Below are 13,605 nucleotides of genomic sequence, written 5' to 3'. Positions count from 1 at the left end.
GAAAGAAAGAAAGAAAGAAAGAAAGAAAGAAAGAAAGAAAGAAAGAAAGAAAGAAAGAAAGAAAGAAAGAAAGAAAGAAAGAAAAGAAAAGAAGTTTTCCAAAGAAAAGGCATATGCTAAACTTCAACTGGTACCCTGCTTCCAAAATCTAGCCAATGAAAACCAAATAGATCACAGTAGAATATTGTCCGCCTTGCTAACTGTGGACATATAATCAGATGGGATCAAGTGCAAGATCATGTTTGCGGATATAAAAAGCCAGGGAGGGGTGGCAGGAGATAGACTGACACGAAAATCACATCAAAGAGCTCGGCATGCTGGAGATTTTGAGTATGTCTTTGAGCAGTTGTTCTGTTGAGCATAAAGTCATCAGGGGTAAGACGTGACTCAGTGGCAGATAGCTAACTACCAACCCAAGTTCACAGTAACCCCATATCAGACCACATACACGTTTCCTTTCCCTAAAAAGACGGTGCTTTTCAGTTTGCCCCCAAAATGATAGACTTGGTTCCAGGAAGCTTAGATTAGACACTATAGCAGAGCTAAGAGTACATTTTCTCATACCTAGGTCTTGGCAAGTTACTTAACCTGTCTAGGTATGCACTTCCTCATCTGTAAAATGGAATTCAAATGGTAAATGTGGACTGGCACACAGTGAGTGCTCTGTAACTGTATACATGAACAATTGATTGTTAATTATAGGCAGCGATCCTTGAGAAAATGGATGGGAGAAGAGCATATTCAAAATGAAAAGGAAATTCCAGAAAAATCCATTTTAAAAACAATGATTTTTTAGTTCAACATGTTTATGTTTTATAATGACTAATAACATACTGTAGTTCAAAAGGAGAGTAACTGTAATTAGACAACTGCTAGGTCAGGAGGGGGACTTACAGGTAAGGTACAGCTTACAATGCTTCCTTGACTTCATTATGAATTTCCCCAGGTGTTTACAAACCTACGACTCAAGCTTGCGCCTTCTTCCAATGCCTGCTGACGGGTGTGCTTAGAAGCATAAGCCTCCGGACAGGAAGGCTGCCCTTAGAGAAGTGTCACTGAGAAAAAGAGAGCAATTGTTGTTCGCTCTTCCAGAAACCACACCAAACTCACTGCCATCAAATTGGTTTCGACAAGGTAGATATTACTGCTGTGGATTTCTAACATTTTAACTCTTTACAGAGGTGGAAAGCCTCATCTCTCTCCTGGAGCAGCTGGTTGTTTTGAACCTCTGACCTTGTGGTTAGTGCCTAACCACCAGGCATGAGGGCTCTCGGGTACCATCATGTGGGTTTGAACGAACAGGCACCCTATGAAATCACTGCCCGCACAATGGTTGCAATCACTATGTCAAGCTCTCGAATTGAAGATCTTCCTGTTTTCCACTGAGTCACTACTTTACCAAGCAGGATGTCTTTCTCCATCCCTGAAGCCATGTGCTTCTGATAATCTAGCTTCTCGGATTGTTTTTTCAGCATTCAGGTTGAAAAAGTACGGTAACAGAAGACAACCCTGACACGCACCTGAGCTAATTTTAAACCACAACGTAACCCTTTGTGCTGTTCAAACCTCTTGGTCTTTGTATAAGTTTTGCCTGAGACTGTTGAATATTCTAAAATTTCCATTCTTTGAAATGTTACCCATAACACGTGATTCACACAATCAAATGCCTTTCCACGGGCAATGAAAGGCAGGCAAAGAGGTTTCTGGTACCTGCTCTCAGCTTAGCTCGATTAGATATCATCAGCGTCATCCTTTGCTCCATGTCCTCTGTTGATGGACTGCTACCGCTATACTTGAATGATCTGCCTCAAAAATTTACTTGTGTGTGATATTAATGATGCCGTTCAACAATTTCAACATGCTGTTGCACCACTTTCCTTTGGGACGAGCCCAACCATGGATCTTTTTCCGAAACATTACGTGTCCTTCCCTGTGGCTTTTCTAATTCCAGGTCTTTGCACCACCTTCCTCGGTTGTTTCATGTCTCCCTCTGAAGTCGGTTCAGGGATTGCACTTCATAGGAACAATCTGCTTTAGCTGCACTGCATTCAAGAGCAAGTTTCAGAATCTCTTCTGAGATCCATTCCTGTCTTTTCTTTCTTTCTTGTCTTCTCAGTGACGTGTTGCTTTCTTAACATATGTTGTCTTTAATATCAGCCCACACCTCAGTTTGTTTTCAGTCATTCGTGTTCAAGCGCCATATCTGTTCTTGAGGTGGTCTCTAAATTCAGGTGGGATAGACCTAAGATCATATTTTGGCTTCTGTGGTTTTGTTTTCACTTTCTCCAGCTTCAATTTGAACTGGCGTAGGAGCAATAGATGGTTTGTTCCAGTCAGCCCCTGGGCTCTTGTTTCCCATTACCTCTTTTCACAGATGTGCTGGATTTGATTTCTCTATATTCCATCTAGGGAAGTCCACATGTGTGGCCACCATTGTATGGTCTTTAAGAATGGTATTTGCAAGAATAATTTAATTGTCTTACAAAATTCTATCATGCAATTTCCAGTATCGCTACTCTCACTGATGCCATAATTTCTATACTGACCTTTCTCCTTTGTTTCCAACTTTCACATTCTAATTACCAGTAATTATCAATAAAACTTGGTTGCATATGTGGCCAATTCACAACTATACATGTTGGTTAAACTATTCAATTTCTCTATCTTTCCATGGTACATAATTTTGAATAACATTCATATCCACTGATTTCCCTTGTGTTGCTGTTAGGTGGCAACAAGTCAGCTCCAACCCATAGCGACCCTATGCACCAACCCATAGTGACACTATGCACCAACCCATAGCGACCCTATGTACCAACCCATAGCAACCTTGTGAACCAACCCATAGCAACCCTATGCACCAGCCCATAGTGACCCTATGCACCAACCCATAGTGACACTATGCACCACCTCATAGTGACCCTATACACCAAACCGTAGTGACACTATGCACCAACCCACAGGGACCCTATGTACCAACCCATAGTGACACTATGCACCAATGCATAGCAACCCTATGCACAAACCCATAGCGAACCTATACACCAACCCATAGGGACCCTATGCACCAGCCCATAGCAACCCTGTACACCAACCCATAGTGACCCCATTCACAACAGAACAAAACATTTCACAGTCCTGCACAATCCTCACAATTATTCCTATGACTGAGCCCACTGATGCAGCCACTGTGTCCATCCATATGTATTTCCTGTGTTGGTATATGAAAATTGTCCTGTCATTGACAGAACTGTACTTCAGAATAGATTTTAAAGTGTTCTTTCTTAGAAAGGGTGCTACATGGGGCAGTGGATTAATTAATGTGGCTCTTCTAGCCAAAGTCTCTCACTCCCATCAAATGACTTTCCCTGCCCGGATCTGGTGAGAAGGTAGGGCAAGAGGCTAATAGGATTCACTTGTGAGTAACTGTGAACAGGATTCCCTGGAATGCCACCCTACTGTGTATGAGGGGGTACCCCCACACACAAATAAAAACAACAGAAAAAAAGCTCTGCTGATGTGAGAAGGATAGTGTATTTGGTGTTCATTCCACCAGGTCAGACTGTTAATCAAACTTTCTATTTACAGATTCTGAAACAGTTGAGTAACAGTGCGCAACAATAAAGGCCTGATTGTGGCAGACAGGGGACAGGTTTTGCCACCATGACGATGTATCTGCTCATGCAGCTATCCCAGAATGCCAGTTTTTGGCAAAAACAAACAAACAAACAAAAAACCCAGCATGCCTCTCTTGCCCCCACACACCTGACTCCCCTGACCTCACTCTGCATGACTTCTTTTTGTTTCCTTGAATGATGATAGACATGAAAGGACAGCGATTTGAAAACACAGAAGAAATGAAGGAAAAAAGAGGATGGGCTGTTAGTTATCCAAACAGAGCTTGAAAAGTGTTTCCAAGAATGGAATCACATATTTGACCAATGTAGTAAGTGTAATAGAGAGTACTTTGAAGGTGAATAGCATGTTTTATATAAAACAAAATTAAATATATAGCTTTGAGAATTTTCCTGGTTTGAGGGGGTAACCCCTCATGTATAAGTAAGGATCTGAGAAGCAGAAGGAAGGATCTCATTACCAGCAAGAGCCAGAAGTGGAACCCATCCTCTGAGCCCGAGATACCTGCAAAGGGAAACTTCTGGATTCAGAAGACAGCTATACCATCAAAGGAACAGCAACAGAATCGGGAAGCAGAGAATGGAACAGAATGGTGGGCTTCCTAGTCCACAATACAAGTAAATCTGAATGTTTGCGTGCAGGAGACTGGCTTGTGGAGTGAGGTGCTCTGAGCACTTAATTAGGGAAGCCGGGTTTGCTAACCCAAGAAGTGGAGCTGAATGCCTCTGGGATAAAGTCTACTGGAGTTTAAGCTGAATACCTTCAGGTTGAGGCTTCCAGAAGAGTGCTTTTAGGAGCAGACCTGGAAGAACTTTGTAACATGTCCTGATAAACTATTCTGAACATTTCTTACTGGCATTACAACGTGTGAACCTCCTTAATAAACCCTTTAATCATGACTTTTGTCTGTGAGTTCTATGTAGCCATTACAATGGATGTTAGAACCCAGGGAAGTAAAATAGAGAACATTAATCAAGATCACACAAATGTCATGCCATTCCTCTGCAGTATGTCATTCCCAGCACAATGGAGCATATGATTGTCCAATTAAAAACAGCCAAACCAATCCATTCCAGCTCACTAATGCCAGGTATGCATGCTTTTGTGCACTCTGCTTTGTTTGTGACAGCTTCTAATTTTATGAGATTTATATTTCTTACATTACATATTGTAAATATTGACATGCAAAGCCATTTCTTTTCATTTTCAGTCATGTCCAATCCATAAATGAAGATCCTTAAAACGCTAGTCAATCCATGTCATTGAAGTTGAACTCCACTGGGAGGAGATAGCTCTTCTACAGTCATGTCTCGAGTACCGCCACTGTATCCGAAACATTCCAGCGTTGTTCAGAAGGTTCTCTCTGGACATTTTTTTAATAGTAGACTTTCAGGTCTTTCTTCCTCATCTGTCTTAGTTTGGAAGTTCTGCTGAAACCTTCCTACATAGATGACCCTGCTGAAATTCAAAATAGCTTTCAACATGCAAGCCACCACAATAGACCAAACTGAACAGACAAGCGGTGAGTAGAAGGATTGCAGGTGTTGAAATCTTATACTCTCATTTATCTGTGTGACCTTGGACATTCTGCTTCGTCTTTTTAAGCAAGATTCATAGATAGATAGATAGATAGATTGATTCATAGATAGATAGATTCATAGATAGATAGATTCATAGATACATACATAGATACATAGATGATAGAGATAGATATTAATATATGTGTATGTATAAATAGTTTAGCAGTGTATACTTCATTGGTTACTTTGAACAATAAATGCAAACTTTACTGCTTATCAAATGGTGGGCTTTCAGTAAACATTCACTTTATTAATGAAGTCCCAGCGTTGTTCAAACAATGGAAATGCTCAGCTGCTAACCGAAATGGAGCAGCTGAGTCCACCCAGCAGTGCCTCAAAAGAAATGCCTGGCAACCCACTTCGGAAGAGTCCGTAAGGAAGCCCCTAAGGAACACAGTTCTACTGTGGCACCCATGGGGTCTCCGTGACTCAGAGTTGGCCTGACAAAAACTCATCTTCCCCTGCGCGATCCATATCATTGCTTTTGCTCAGATTCGAAGCCTTAGCTGTTAAGCACATAGGAAACGTTTTCAAAAGGAGGTCAGTTGCAGGCAGCTTCGCTTGGCCTCCCGCCGACCTACTCCCATGCCCACTGCGGCCCAAGCCCGCGGTAGAATGGTTACGTTTAGCACCACTTTCAAATGAGAGAGATTAATTGTCTGTTCTGAAATCTGAATAAGGAGTGTGCTCTTGGCTTTGGGTTACAAAAACAGTAGCTCGCCGAGTTGCTTTTAACACTACTCGGACCCCCTCCCTAAGATCCTTCCCTTTCTCGCACATACAGTGACTGGGATGTCCCACCAGCCAGTAATACCTGCAGCCGCCATGACTTCAAAGTGATGAGGGAGGTGCTGCAGACAGAGGCTGTGTGATCGTTCAGCAGATACTAGCGTCCAGAGGCGATGATCATTTCAAACTAGCTGGCAAAGGAGAGCGAGGGAACTCTCATAATGGTAGTCAGGTAGCGGCTCCTACCTTATCAGCACCAGCAGACGCAAATATTCGCTGAAAACTACTACACCAGAGGGTAGGATAAAAGTGCAATTAGAAAATAACTACCTTCAGGGGATTCTGGACTCCCAAATTCGATACGCAATTGTATTATCGATAACATGGAAAACCGGGTAATAAATACAGCTTTTAATTCAAGCATGACCTTCAAAGAGCTTCTGCCTTAGAAACACAAACCAAGGGCTCAAACAATGAGCATGAATCCACCCTGCACCCCCAGTTCCAGGGGACATAGTACCACATTCTCCTCAATAGAGGCCTTGCAGTGGGCTTCTATCGAGTGTTATCACATATTCCAAAGTTCTTTATCACATTTGAAAGATAGGCTCCCTTTACTATGTTTTATCTCCTTCCAAAGGGACCTTATCACTAGGCACTGGGTGAACGGTGGAGGATTCCCAAATGACAGCGCAGAGCAGTTGATGATAAACGGGAAGGCGCTGCTGTGCCGAGCAGCGGGTGAGATAAAGAGAATGTGGCCAAGTGGGCTTGGCTGAAGCCTCGGGATGTCTTTAAAGGAGGCGAGCATGATTCCTCACTGGGCAGAGGAGCCTCCCGAAGACATGGAGACTGGGCAGCACTAGGCTGAGGTGCCCAAACCAAGCAGCTCACAGAAGTGGCCTCCAGCTACAGCCAAGTGGCTGCCCCCCCAAGCCCCCACCCCCGTTGTCCTTGAGAAGCAAGGGTGGCTCCTTAGTAAACGGCTCTCTCCGAACACCCTACTGTATGCTGATCCACAGCATCTTAATTGAACTAAGTAGGTGCTCCAGCATCTTAGATAGGAATGACAGAGAGCTCGTCCCACTTTGCCATTGAAGTCAAACTGTTTCTGTTCCTTAATAATTTGTAAATCACACAGAAACTTTTAAAAGGGCAGTGACCCTATCTGCCTTCCCCTGCTGCCCCCCCTCCACCTCTCCCCCTGCCCTGTCTCTGTTATCTCAATTGCTCCCTGCCCCTGTTATCTTTGGTTTCCACTCGGAAGCCAATCACAACACAAGGGCAAGCCTGCTCTCCCATTCCTTTCTTTTTCTTAAGCCATTGTATTGGGGGCTCACACAACTCTTATCACCATCCATCCATCCATCCTTTGTGTCAAGCACATTGGTACATTTGCTGCCATCGTCATTCTCACAATATTTGCTTTCTACTTGAGCCCTTGGTATCAGCTCCTCATTTTTCTCCTCCCTCCCCACCCCCATTCCTTACGAACCCTTGATAAATTATTATTAATTTGTCATGTCTTAACCTTCCACTGCTTTGCTAATTGTCAACCGTACTCAAAAATATGCTGGGTTTTCGTTGTTTCTTTTCTTTCTTTTGGAATTATGTGAATGGTTTGGGTTAAAACAAACTAATAAACAAAAAACACTGTCACACAAAGGAATTGGACTCCACCAAATATAGTAATTCACACACGTGCTCATTTCTGATGCAAGACCAAAAAAGGCACTTTCCAGTGAATAAAATCAAAAGGCATTAACTTGATCCATAAGAAGTAAGAGGAATTCAATCCCAATCATGAATATGTAAACTGAATCCGAAAGCAGATGGAACCATATTGTTCAGGAAAACTTCCTAATCTTATCAATCAAGTGCCTATAAACCAGGTGCAAAATTAGCCAAAGAGCCGTAATGTCACAGATGACCTAGTAGGCAGGCAGGTCAATGACCCCAATAGACACCAGGATCCAGACAAATCACAATTCACAAGTAATTGAGCGGAAATTATTTCCTCTCTGGGGCAGTCAACTCGCAGCATAACAAAATCACCAGCCATGTGACTGGGTTAGCCTAGTTATTTCAAAAACAATGCTAATGACCGTCAAGGTGGCGGGGTCAAACTCCATATGGGCTCATTGTCTTTGGAGAAGGAGAAATGGAGTACGTTGGCTAGAGTGACTGTCATCAGGGGACCCAGCATCGTGAGTTCACCAACATGCACAAAAACACAATGCGGAGTGAAATAAATCCATCCAAACAGGACAAACACTGTGTAATCCCACTTACCCGAAATGTCTAAACTAGTCAAATGCATAGAAAGTCCAGTTGCAAGGGGTCAGAAGATGGAAAGAGGTAGTCATGGCTTAAGAGGCCCTGAGTTTCCGTGATGGAAGATTGTGCCAAAAGAGAGTGGCTCTACTTGCAAAACATGATGACCATAATTAATATCACTGAATGGTATATGTTAAAATGTTGTCAGGTTTGGTTGTATACCTACTGTGGTTGTATACCTGCTTTGGTTGTATACCTACTTTAAAATAAAACAGTCACTGAAGGCTATAAGCATTTCTGGGAAACCAACTGAAATGACAATTGCTCTTGACTTGTTCAAATTGTCCCCATGAGTATGATCCTTGGAAGGAAGACACTGGGTCAAGATAGAAACTTGTCAGCCAAGAATATAAACGCTCAGGCAAATGAGACTCTCTTTACTGTTGGTTGCTAAATAAAGAAGAAGAAAGAGTGGGGAACTCGGGGCCAGAAAACTTGATGGCTGTAGGGAGAGCGAGCTCTGAAAAATAAAAATCTGATAAGACAATCTCAAAAGATCCTCCTGGAGGGAAACAGGACAATCTAAAACAGGCCACTGTGTGACACCAGGAACACTCCAAAGATAAGAGAGGCTCCCACAGCTGCTCCCAACTCTCATTAAAACTCTTACCTTAATGGAGCTCTTTCCCAAACCCAGATCTCCCTAATCCTCTCCAGAGCGGTGTTAACACTTTGTCCTGTGTAAGAGTTTAAGAGAGAGACATGTTGGCTTGGTGGGTTTTTTTTTTTTCCTTCTTTAATATGAGGTGATTTTTAGTATGAGACAAATGCTATTTAAAACAAGGACTGGGCATTAGACATTAATGAATAAGCTCTAGGTTTTAAAATCACTTGTCTATCATGCCTTTGCATCACTAGTAATTAAACATTAACCATCACTTCTGAAGAGGAGTTTGGTGACTCAGCACCTGGGAAACAAATTATTTGGACTGGAGTGGCATCAAAGAACCAGCAGATAAGAATCACCCCTGGGTTCAGACTTCAAGTCTTGTCTGTAAAAATGTTGAGCGGCTGGTTTCCTGCCAGGCTGGTGTCCTTGCCAAATGCAATTCTGCATTGGCGTTTTGTAAAATGAGCAGATGAAAAAGGAAGAGTTGGCTGATTAACATAGCTGACCAATCATTTAAAAAGTTAAGCTGCCTCCTAAATGCCAGCATCCCCGCAACCCAGTAGAAGACCATTCTTAAGGATGTGAGATCCAACTGGAAAAGATGTTAGAAAAGAAGCAATTGGCATAGGACACAAGGTTGAAATTCATTAATCACATGTCTGTGAAGAGATCAATAAAAATCTAATTCTCCTGAAGGAATACTCCTATTTTATAAATAAACTGTGATATGTCTCATAGTGTTTCGGATCAAGGCGTAGAATCTTGGGACACAAACACAATTGGGTCTCTCAACACTGGGTCATTTTTCAATGCACCACAACTAGAAACAGGTTGGGAGGCATAATAACAACACCCACTTGTTCCAAGTCCATTCAGATTCATGTCCACCCCATGGGTGTCAGAGTAGAACTGTGCTCCTTCGAGTCTTCAATGACAGGCCCTTCAGAAGTAGGGAATCGTGATTTTCTCCTGAGGAGACTCTGAGTGGAATCAAATTGCAACTGTTCAGTTAGTAACCAAGCCTTTGCACCATCCGGGGACCCTGGAAAAACTATGACATCCAAACCATGCACAACTTTAGGAGGTGGCCCAGGGAAGCAAACCCCAGGGAAAAATCAAGACGCATCCCCTTGGAAATTGAAACCATGGTTTCACAAATATTCTTTAAGTGGTAGAGACTGTGGAAGAGAGAGGGTAATAGCGCCCCCCCAACCCCCCAAAAATGCAGACATAGCTGAAGATCCAAATATTCAACTTAAAAAGAAAAACAGGGGAATAAAGACCTGGGTTTAATAAGGAAAATGAGATATACAATTAAGCTTCTTCTGTTCTATTATAAACAGAACAGTTGACTCTCTTGGTTCTCAATGACTACCTGCTACACACCTTGACAAAGTGAAGCTTCCACAAAAGCTTCAGCCTGGGGAACCTTATTTTGTGCATCGGAACCACCTTGCCTATCAATCCCCTCTTCTGACGCTTGTCACCTCTGAATTCTATCTGTCTTGCTCCTGAAAATCTATCACCAGCTCCTCTTGGGAATATGTGGTTGTTTACCTGAAGTTCACGAGAAATAGATAAGACGGAGGAGGAATGTCTAGGACTGACATTCTCCACAAGGATTTTGCAAGTAACAGAGAAACAGCCTCTTCTCAAATCAAGTCCCACTCCTTGAAGAAACCTTCTCGGATGAAGAGTCATTCAATCAACCGACACCTGTCTCATGCTCTTCAATACAAACTCAAGGCCAAATGCCTCCAAAAACCTTCCTGCTAACCTGCTCTCTTCCTTGACACAAGCTCTTATCTCTAACATTTCTTTGGTATGTACCCTAACTTGCAGAGTTAGTTGTCCATTTATATAAACTTATCGTACTTCCTAAGTACATGATAAACTAATTGACAAAGGGACCGTTAAATGAGATGATGTGATAAAATGCCACATATTTTTATTACTTCCCGAGACTACATAATACACAGGCACTGCCGTTGAGCCGATTCTACCTCAAAGTGATGCTCTGTCTACAGGGTTCCGAGTCCATGAACAGGAGCAGATAGCGTCACTTGTCTCCTGTGGAGTGGCTGCTGGGTTTGAACCGCTGACCTTGAGTTTAGCAATCCAATGTTTAGCTGAGAATGCAACCAGGACTCCTTCACATAATGCAATCATCTGTATAACCAGTTATTGATATTTATTGATTAACTATATGTACATTTTAGAGGCCTTTTGGTTAAATATGACAAAACCTAATTACTTAGCTAAAAAGTGAGGGCTTTAGGGTAGATCATCTTTAAATTCCTACTTAGCTTTAACAGTCTGTGTTTTTAGGTCCTGAATTTATAATAAAACATTAGGTTATGGCTTTTCTTTGCACTATAAGAAAGAAGTATGTGCTGTTGAGCCAATAAAACTCAAACAGCATTCTAAGTACATCTATGAGGGTAAGTCAAAAAGTATTGATACCAGGGTTTCACGCACACATGCATCCATTACTTAAAACATACATATTTAAATGTGTCTGCATTCAGCTGCAGACAAGTTCCCTCTGTAATACATGTCTAAATCTCAAAAAATAAAAGTAAAAGACAGAAAGAGAGGTCCATTCAGAAGTTGTAGCAACTATTTTTGGAATTCCAAAACTAGATTTGGATAGATTTTTCTCAAAGGATAGAGGGACATCCTAGGGGGTAATTACTAAAAAGTTTTAAGAAATTGGAAGCCTTTTATCTTATCCCACACACTAATCAGTATATAGTTCAGATTTGGTTTAGTTCCCCAAACTCAAAGTACATAAAAGAGAATAGGATTTGAATTCTTTAAGGATGCCAAAACTATCATCTTACTGTGCTATAAATCAAAATGTACCGAATTCTTCAGGGAAGAATTAGAGAGATGGTGACACTGCCTTCAGAAGTGTGGAGACCTACTTTCCTTCTCCCAGCTCCTTGATGGCACCAGGAATGGGGTCCTGTCTTATGGGAGTTGAAGGTGAGCAGGTGGGATGAGCGGCGGGGGGGTGGGATGTGAGATGTGGGAGTGTGGAGCTCAAGGTTAATTCATAACTGCCAAACATCTTGAGACTGGTCATCTACCATTATCTATAAAAGCTATGAAAAGTCACGCTAAGCTGGTTTGACCCCTGACCGGTTCAGTCTCCATGATGCTGAGTCTTCAAGAGGCAAGGTTTGATGGTCAAGCTCTGTGGTTTGCTGTGGTCTTGCTCAGTTGAGGATGTGCAGAATTTCCTCTATGAATGCAAAATTCATGATGGCACAGCAGGCGGTCATTTCATCTACACAGAGAAGGCAGACAAGTGGTGAGACTTTTGTTGAACTTGAATCAGAAGACGATGTAAAAAAACGGCCTTGAAGAAAGACGGAAAAGCATAGAGCACCGCTATTCTGAGGTAGTCAAGTCTCACAGAACCAAAATGGGTTCCGTGTTGAAGCACAGTGATCCAAACAGTAATGGCACTGCCAATGACGGCTCTGCGCATCTCTGAGGACTCCCATTTGGTGGCACAAAGGAAGAAATTGTTCAGGTCTTATCAGGGTTGGAAATTATGCCACGTGGTCTCACTTTACCAGTAGACCCAAGGGCAAGATGACAGGAGAAGGCTTTGTGGTGTTTGCATCACAGGATTAGCTGAGAAGGCACTAGGGAAGCTGAAGGGAAGAATAGGGCACAAATATATGGAAGCGTTCCATAGAAGTCAGGAATAAGTGAGATCCTCCTCTCATCCTCCTCTCATCCTCCTCTAAAGTTCACATCTGTGCAGCCACAGGGCCTTATGACCGACCCGGCACTGCTCAGAGCTACACTGGCATTCTGAAACAAGCAGGATTTGATGGGATGAGGGCTTCGGCCTATAGCACAGGCAATGTGGATGTGTTAGTCAGGGTTGACTAGAAAAACAAATGCAGAGATACTCATATGTGTATAAGAAAGAACTTTATATAAAGAGTATTGTATATTAAGAAAACATCCCAGCCCAGTGGAGATCAAGTCCATAAGTCCGATATTAACCCATATGTCTGATACCAGTCTGTAAATTCCTCTTCTGACTCATGCAACACTTGCAATGACGCTAACTGAGCCAGGGTGTGGAAAGTTTTGTGGATCCAGCGGCAGTGGAAGCATCTTAGGGCTGGTGTGGGTCTCCATGTGGCTCCTCTAGCTCCAAGGCTCTGGCTGCCACCAGCAAAGCGCCATGTGGCTTGTCAGCAGGAAGACAAGCAGAGAGTGTCTTCCACCTCCAGGGAGGAAGACAGGAGTTCCCAGAATCCTCCGGACAAGGCCATGACACGGAGGCCTCCTTGGCTATGGTCTGATTGGCAGACTAGACTCCACCCCTTCGCAAGTTGACTAGAGATTATGTAACTGCTAGAGGGGGCAATGAGGATCGCATTGAGTGACCACTGAGTGGCCTCGGTGATAGCAATGGTTTCACCACTGATCTATGTGGAAGAGATCTCCGTTATTGTCAGCAATGTATGACCACAAGTACAGAGATAGTGAGTGTGCCTTCCAGAGGATAGTTGGACCCTATGTCCATAAGAGGGGGCTACCATACAAAGTGACCGAGAATGACATTTATCATTTCTTCCCTCCACTTCACCCCTTGAGAGTACATGTTGAGATTGGCCCTGATGGAAGAGTGAGCAGTGAAGCAGATGTTGAGTTTGGCACTCATGAAGAAGCAGTGGCCGCACT

General features: G+C 42.8%; 2 pseudogenes; one reads left to right on the top strand and one right to left on the bottom strand.

The window, feature by feature from the left end:
- Window positions 1–6,043, bottom strand: part of LOC101660865 — a 188,849-nt pseudogene extending 182,806 nt beyond the window's left edge.
- Window positions 6,044–6,328: 285 nt separating this feature from the next.
- LOC101661175 lies at window positions 6,329–12,614 on the top strand (annotated as a pseudogene).
- The last annotated feature ends 991 nt before the right edge of the window (window positions 12,615–13,605 follow it).

The sequence above is a fragment of the Echinops telfairi genome, unplaced genomic scaffold (genome assembly GCF_000313985.2).
Source record: "Echinops telfairi isolate 266 unplaced genomic scaffold, ASM31398v2 ScPeMD7_31;HRSCAF=116, whole genome shotgun sequence".
Lineage (NCBI taxonomy): Eukaryota > Metazoa > Chordata > Mammalia > Afrosoricida > Tenrecidae > Echinops > Echinops telfairi.
Note: the sequence above shows the minus strand (reverse complement) of the source record. Positions and strands in the feature narration are given on the sequence as shown.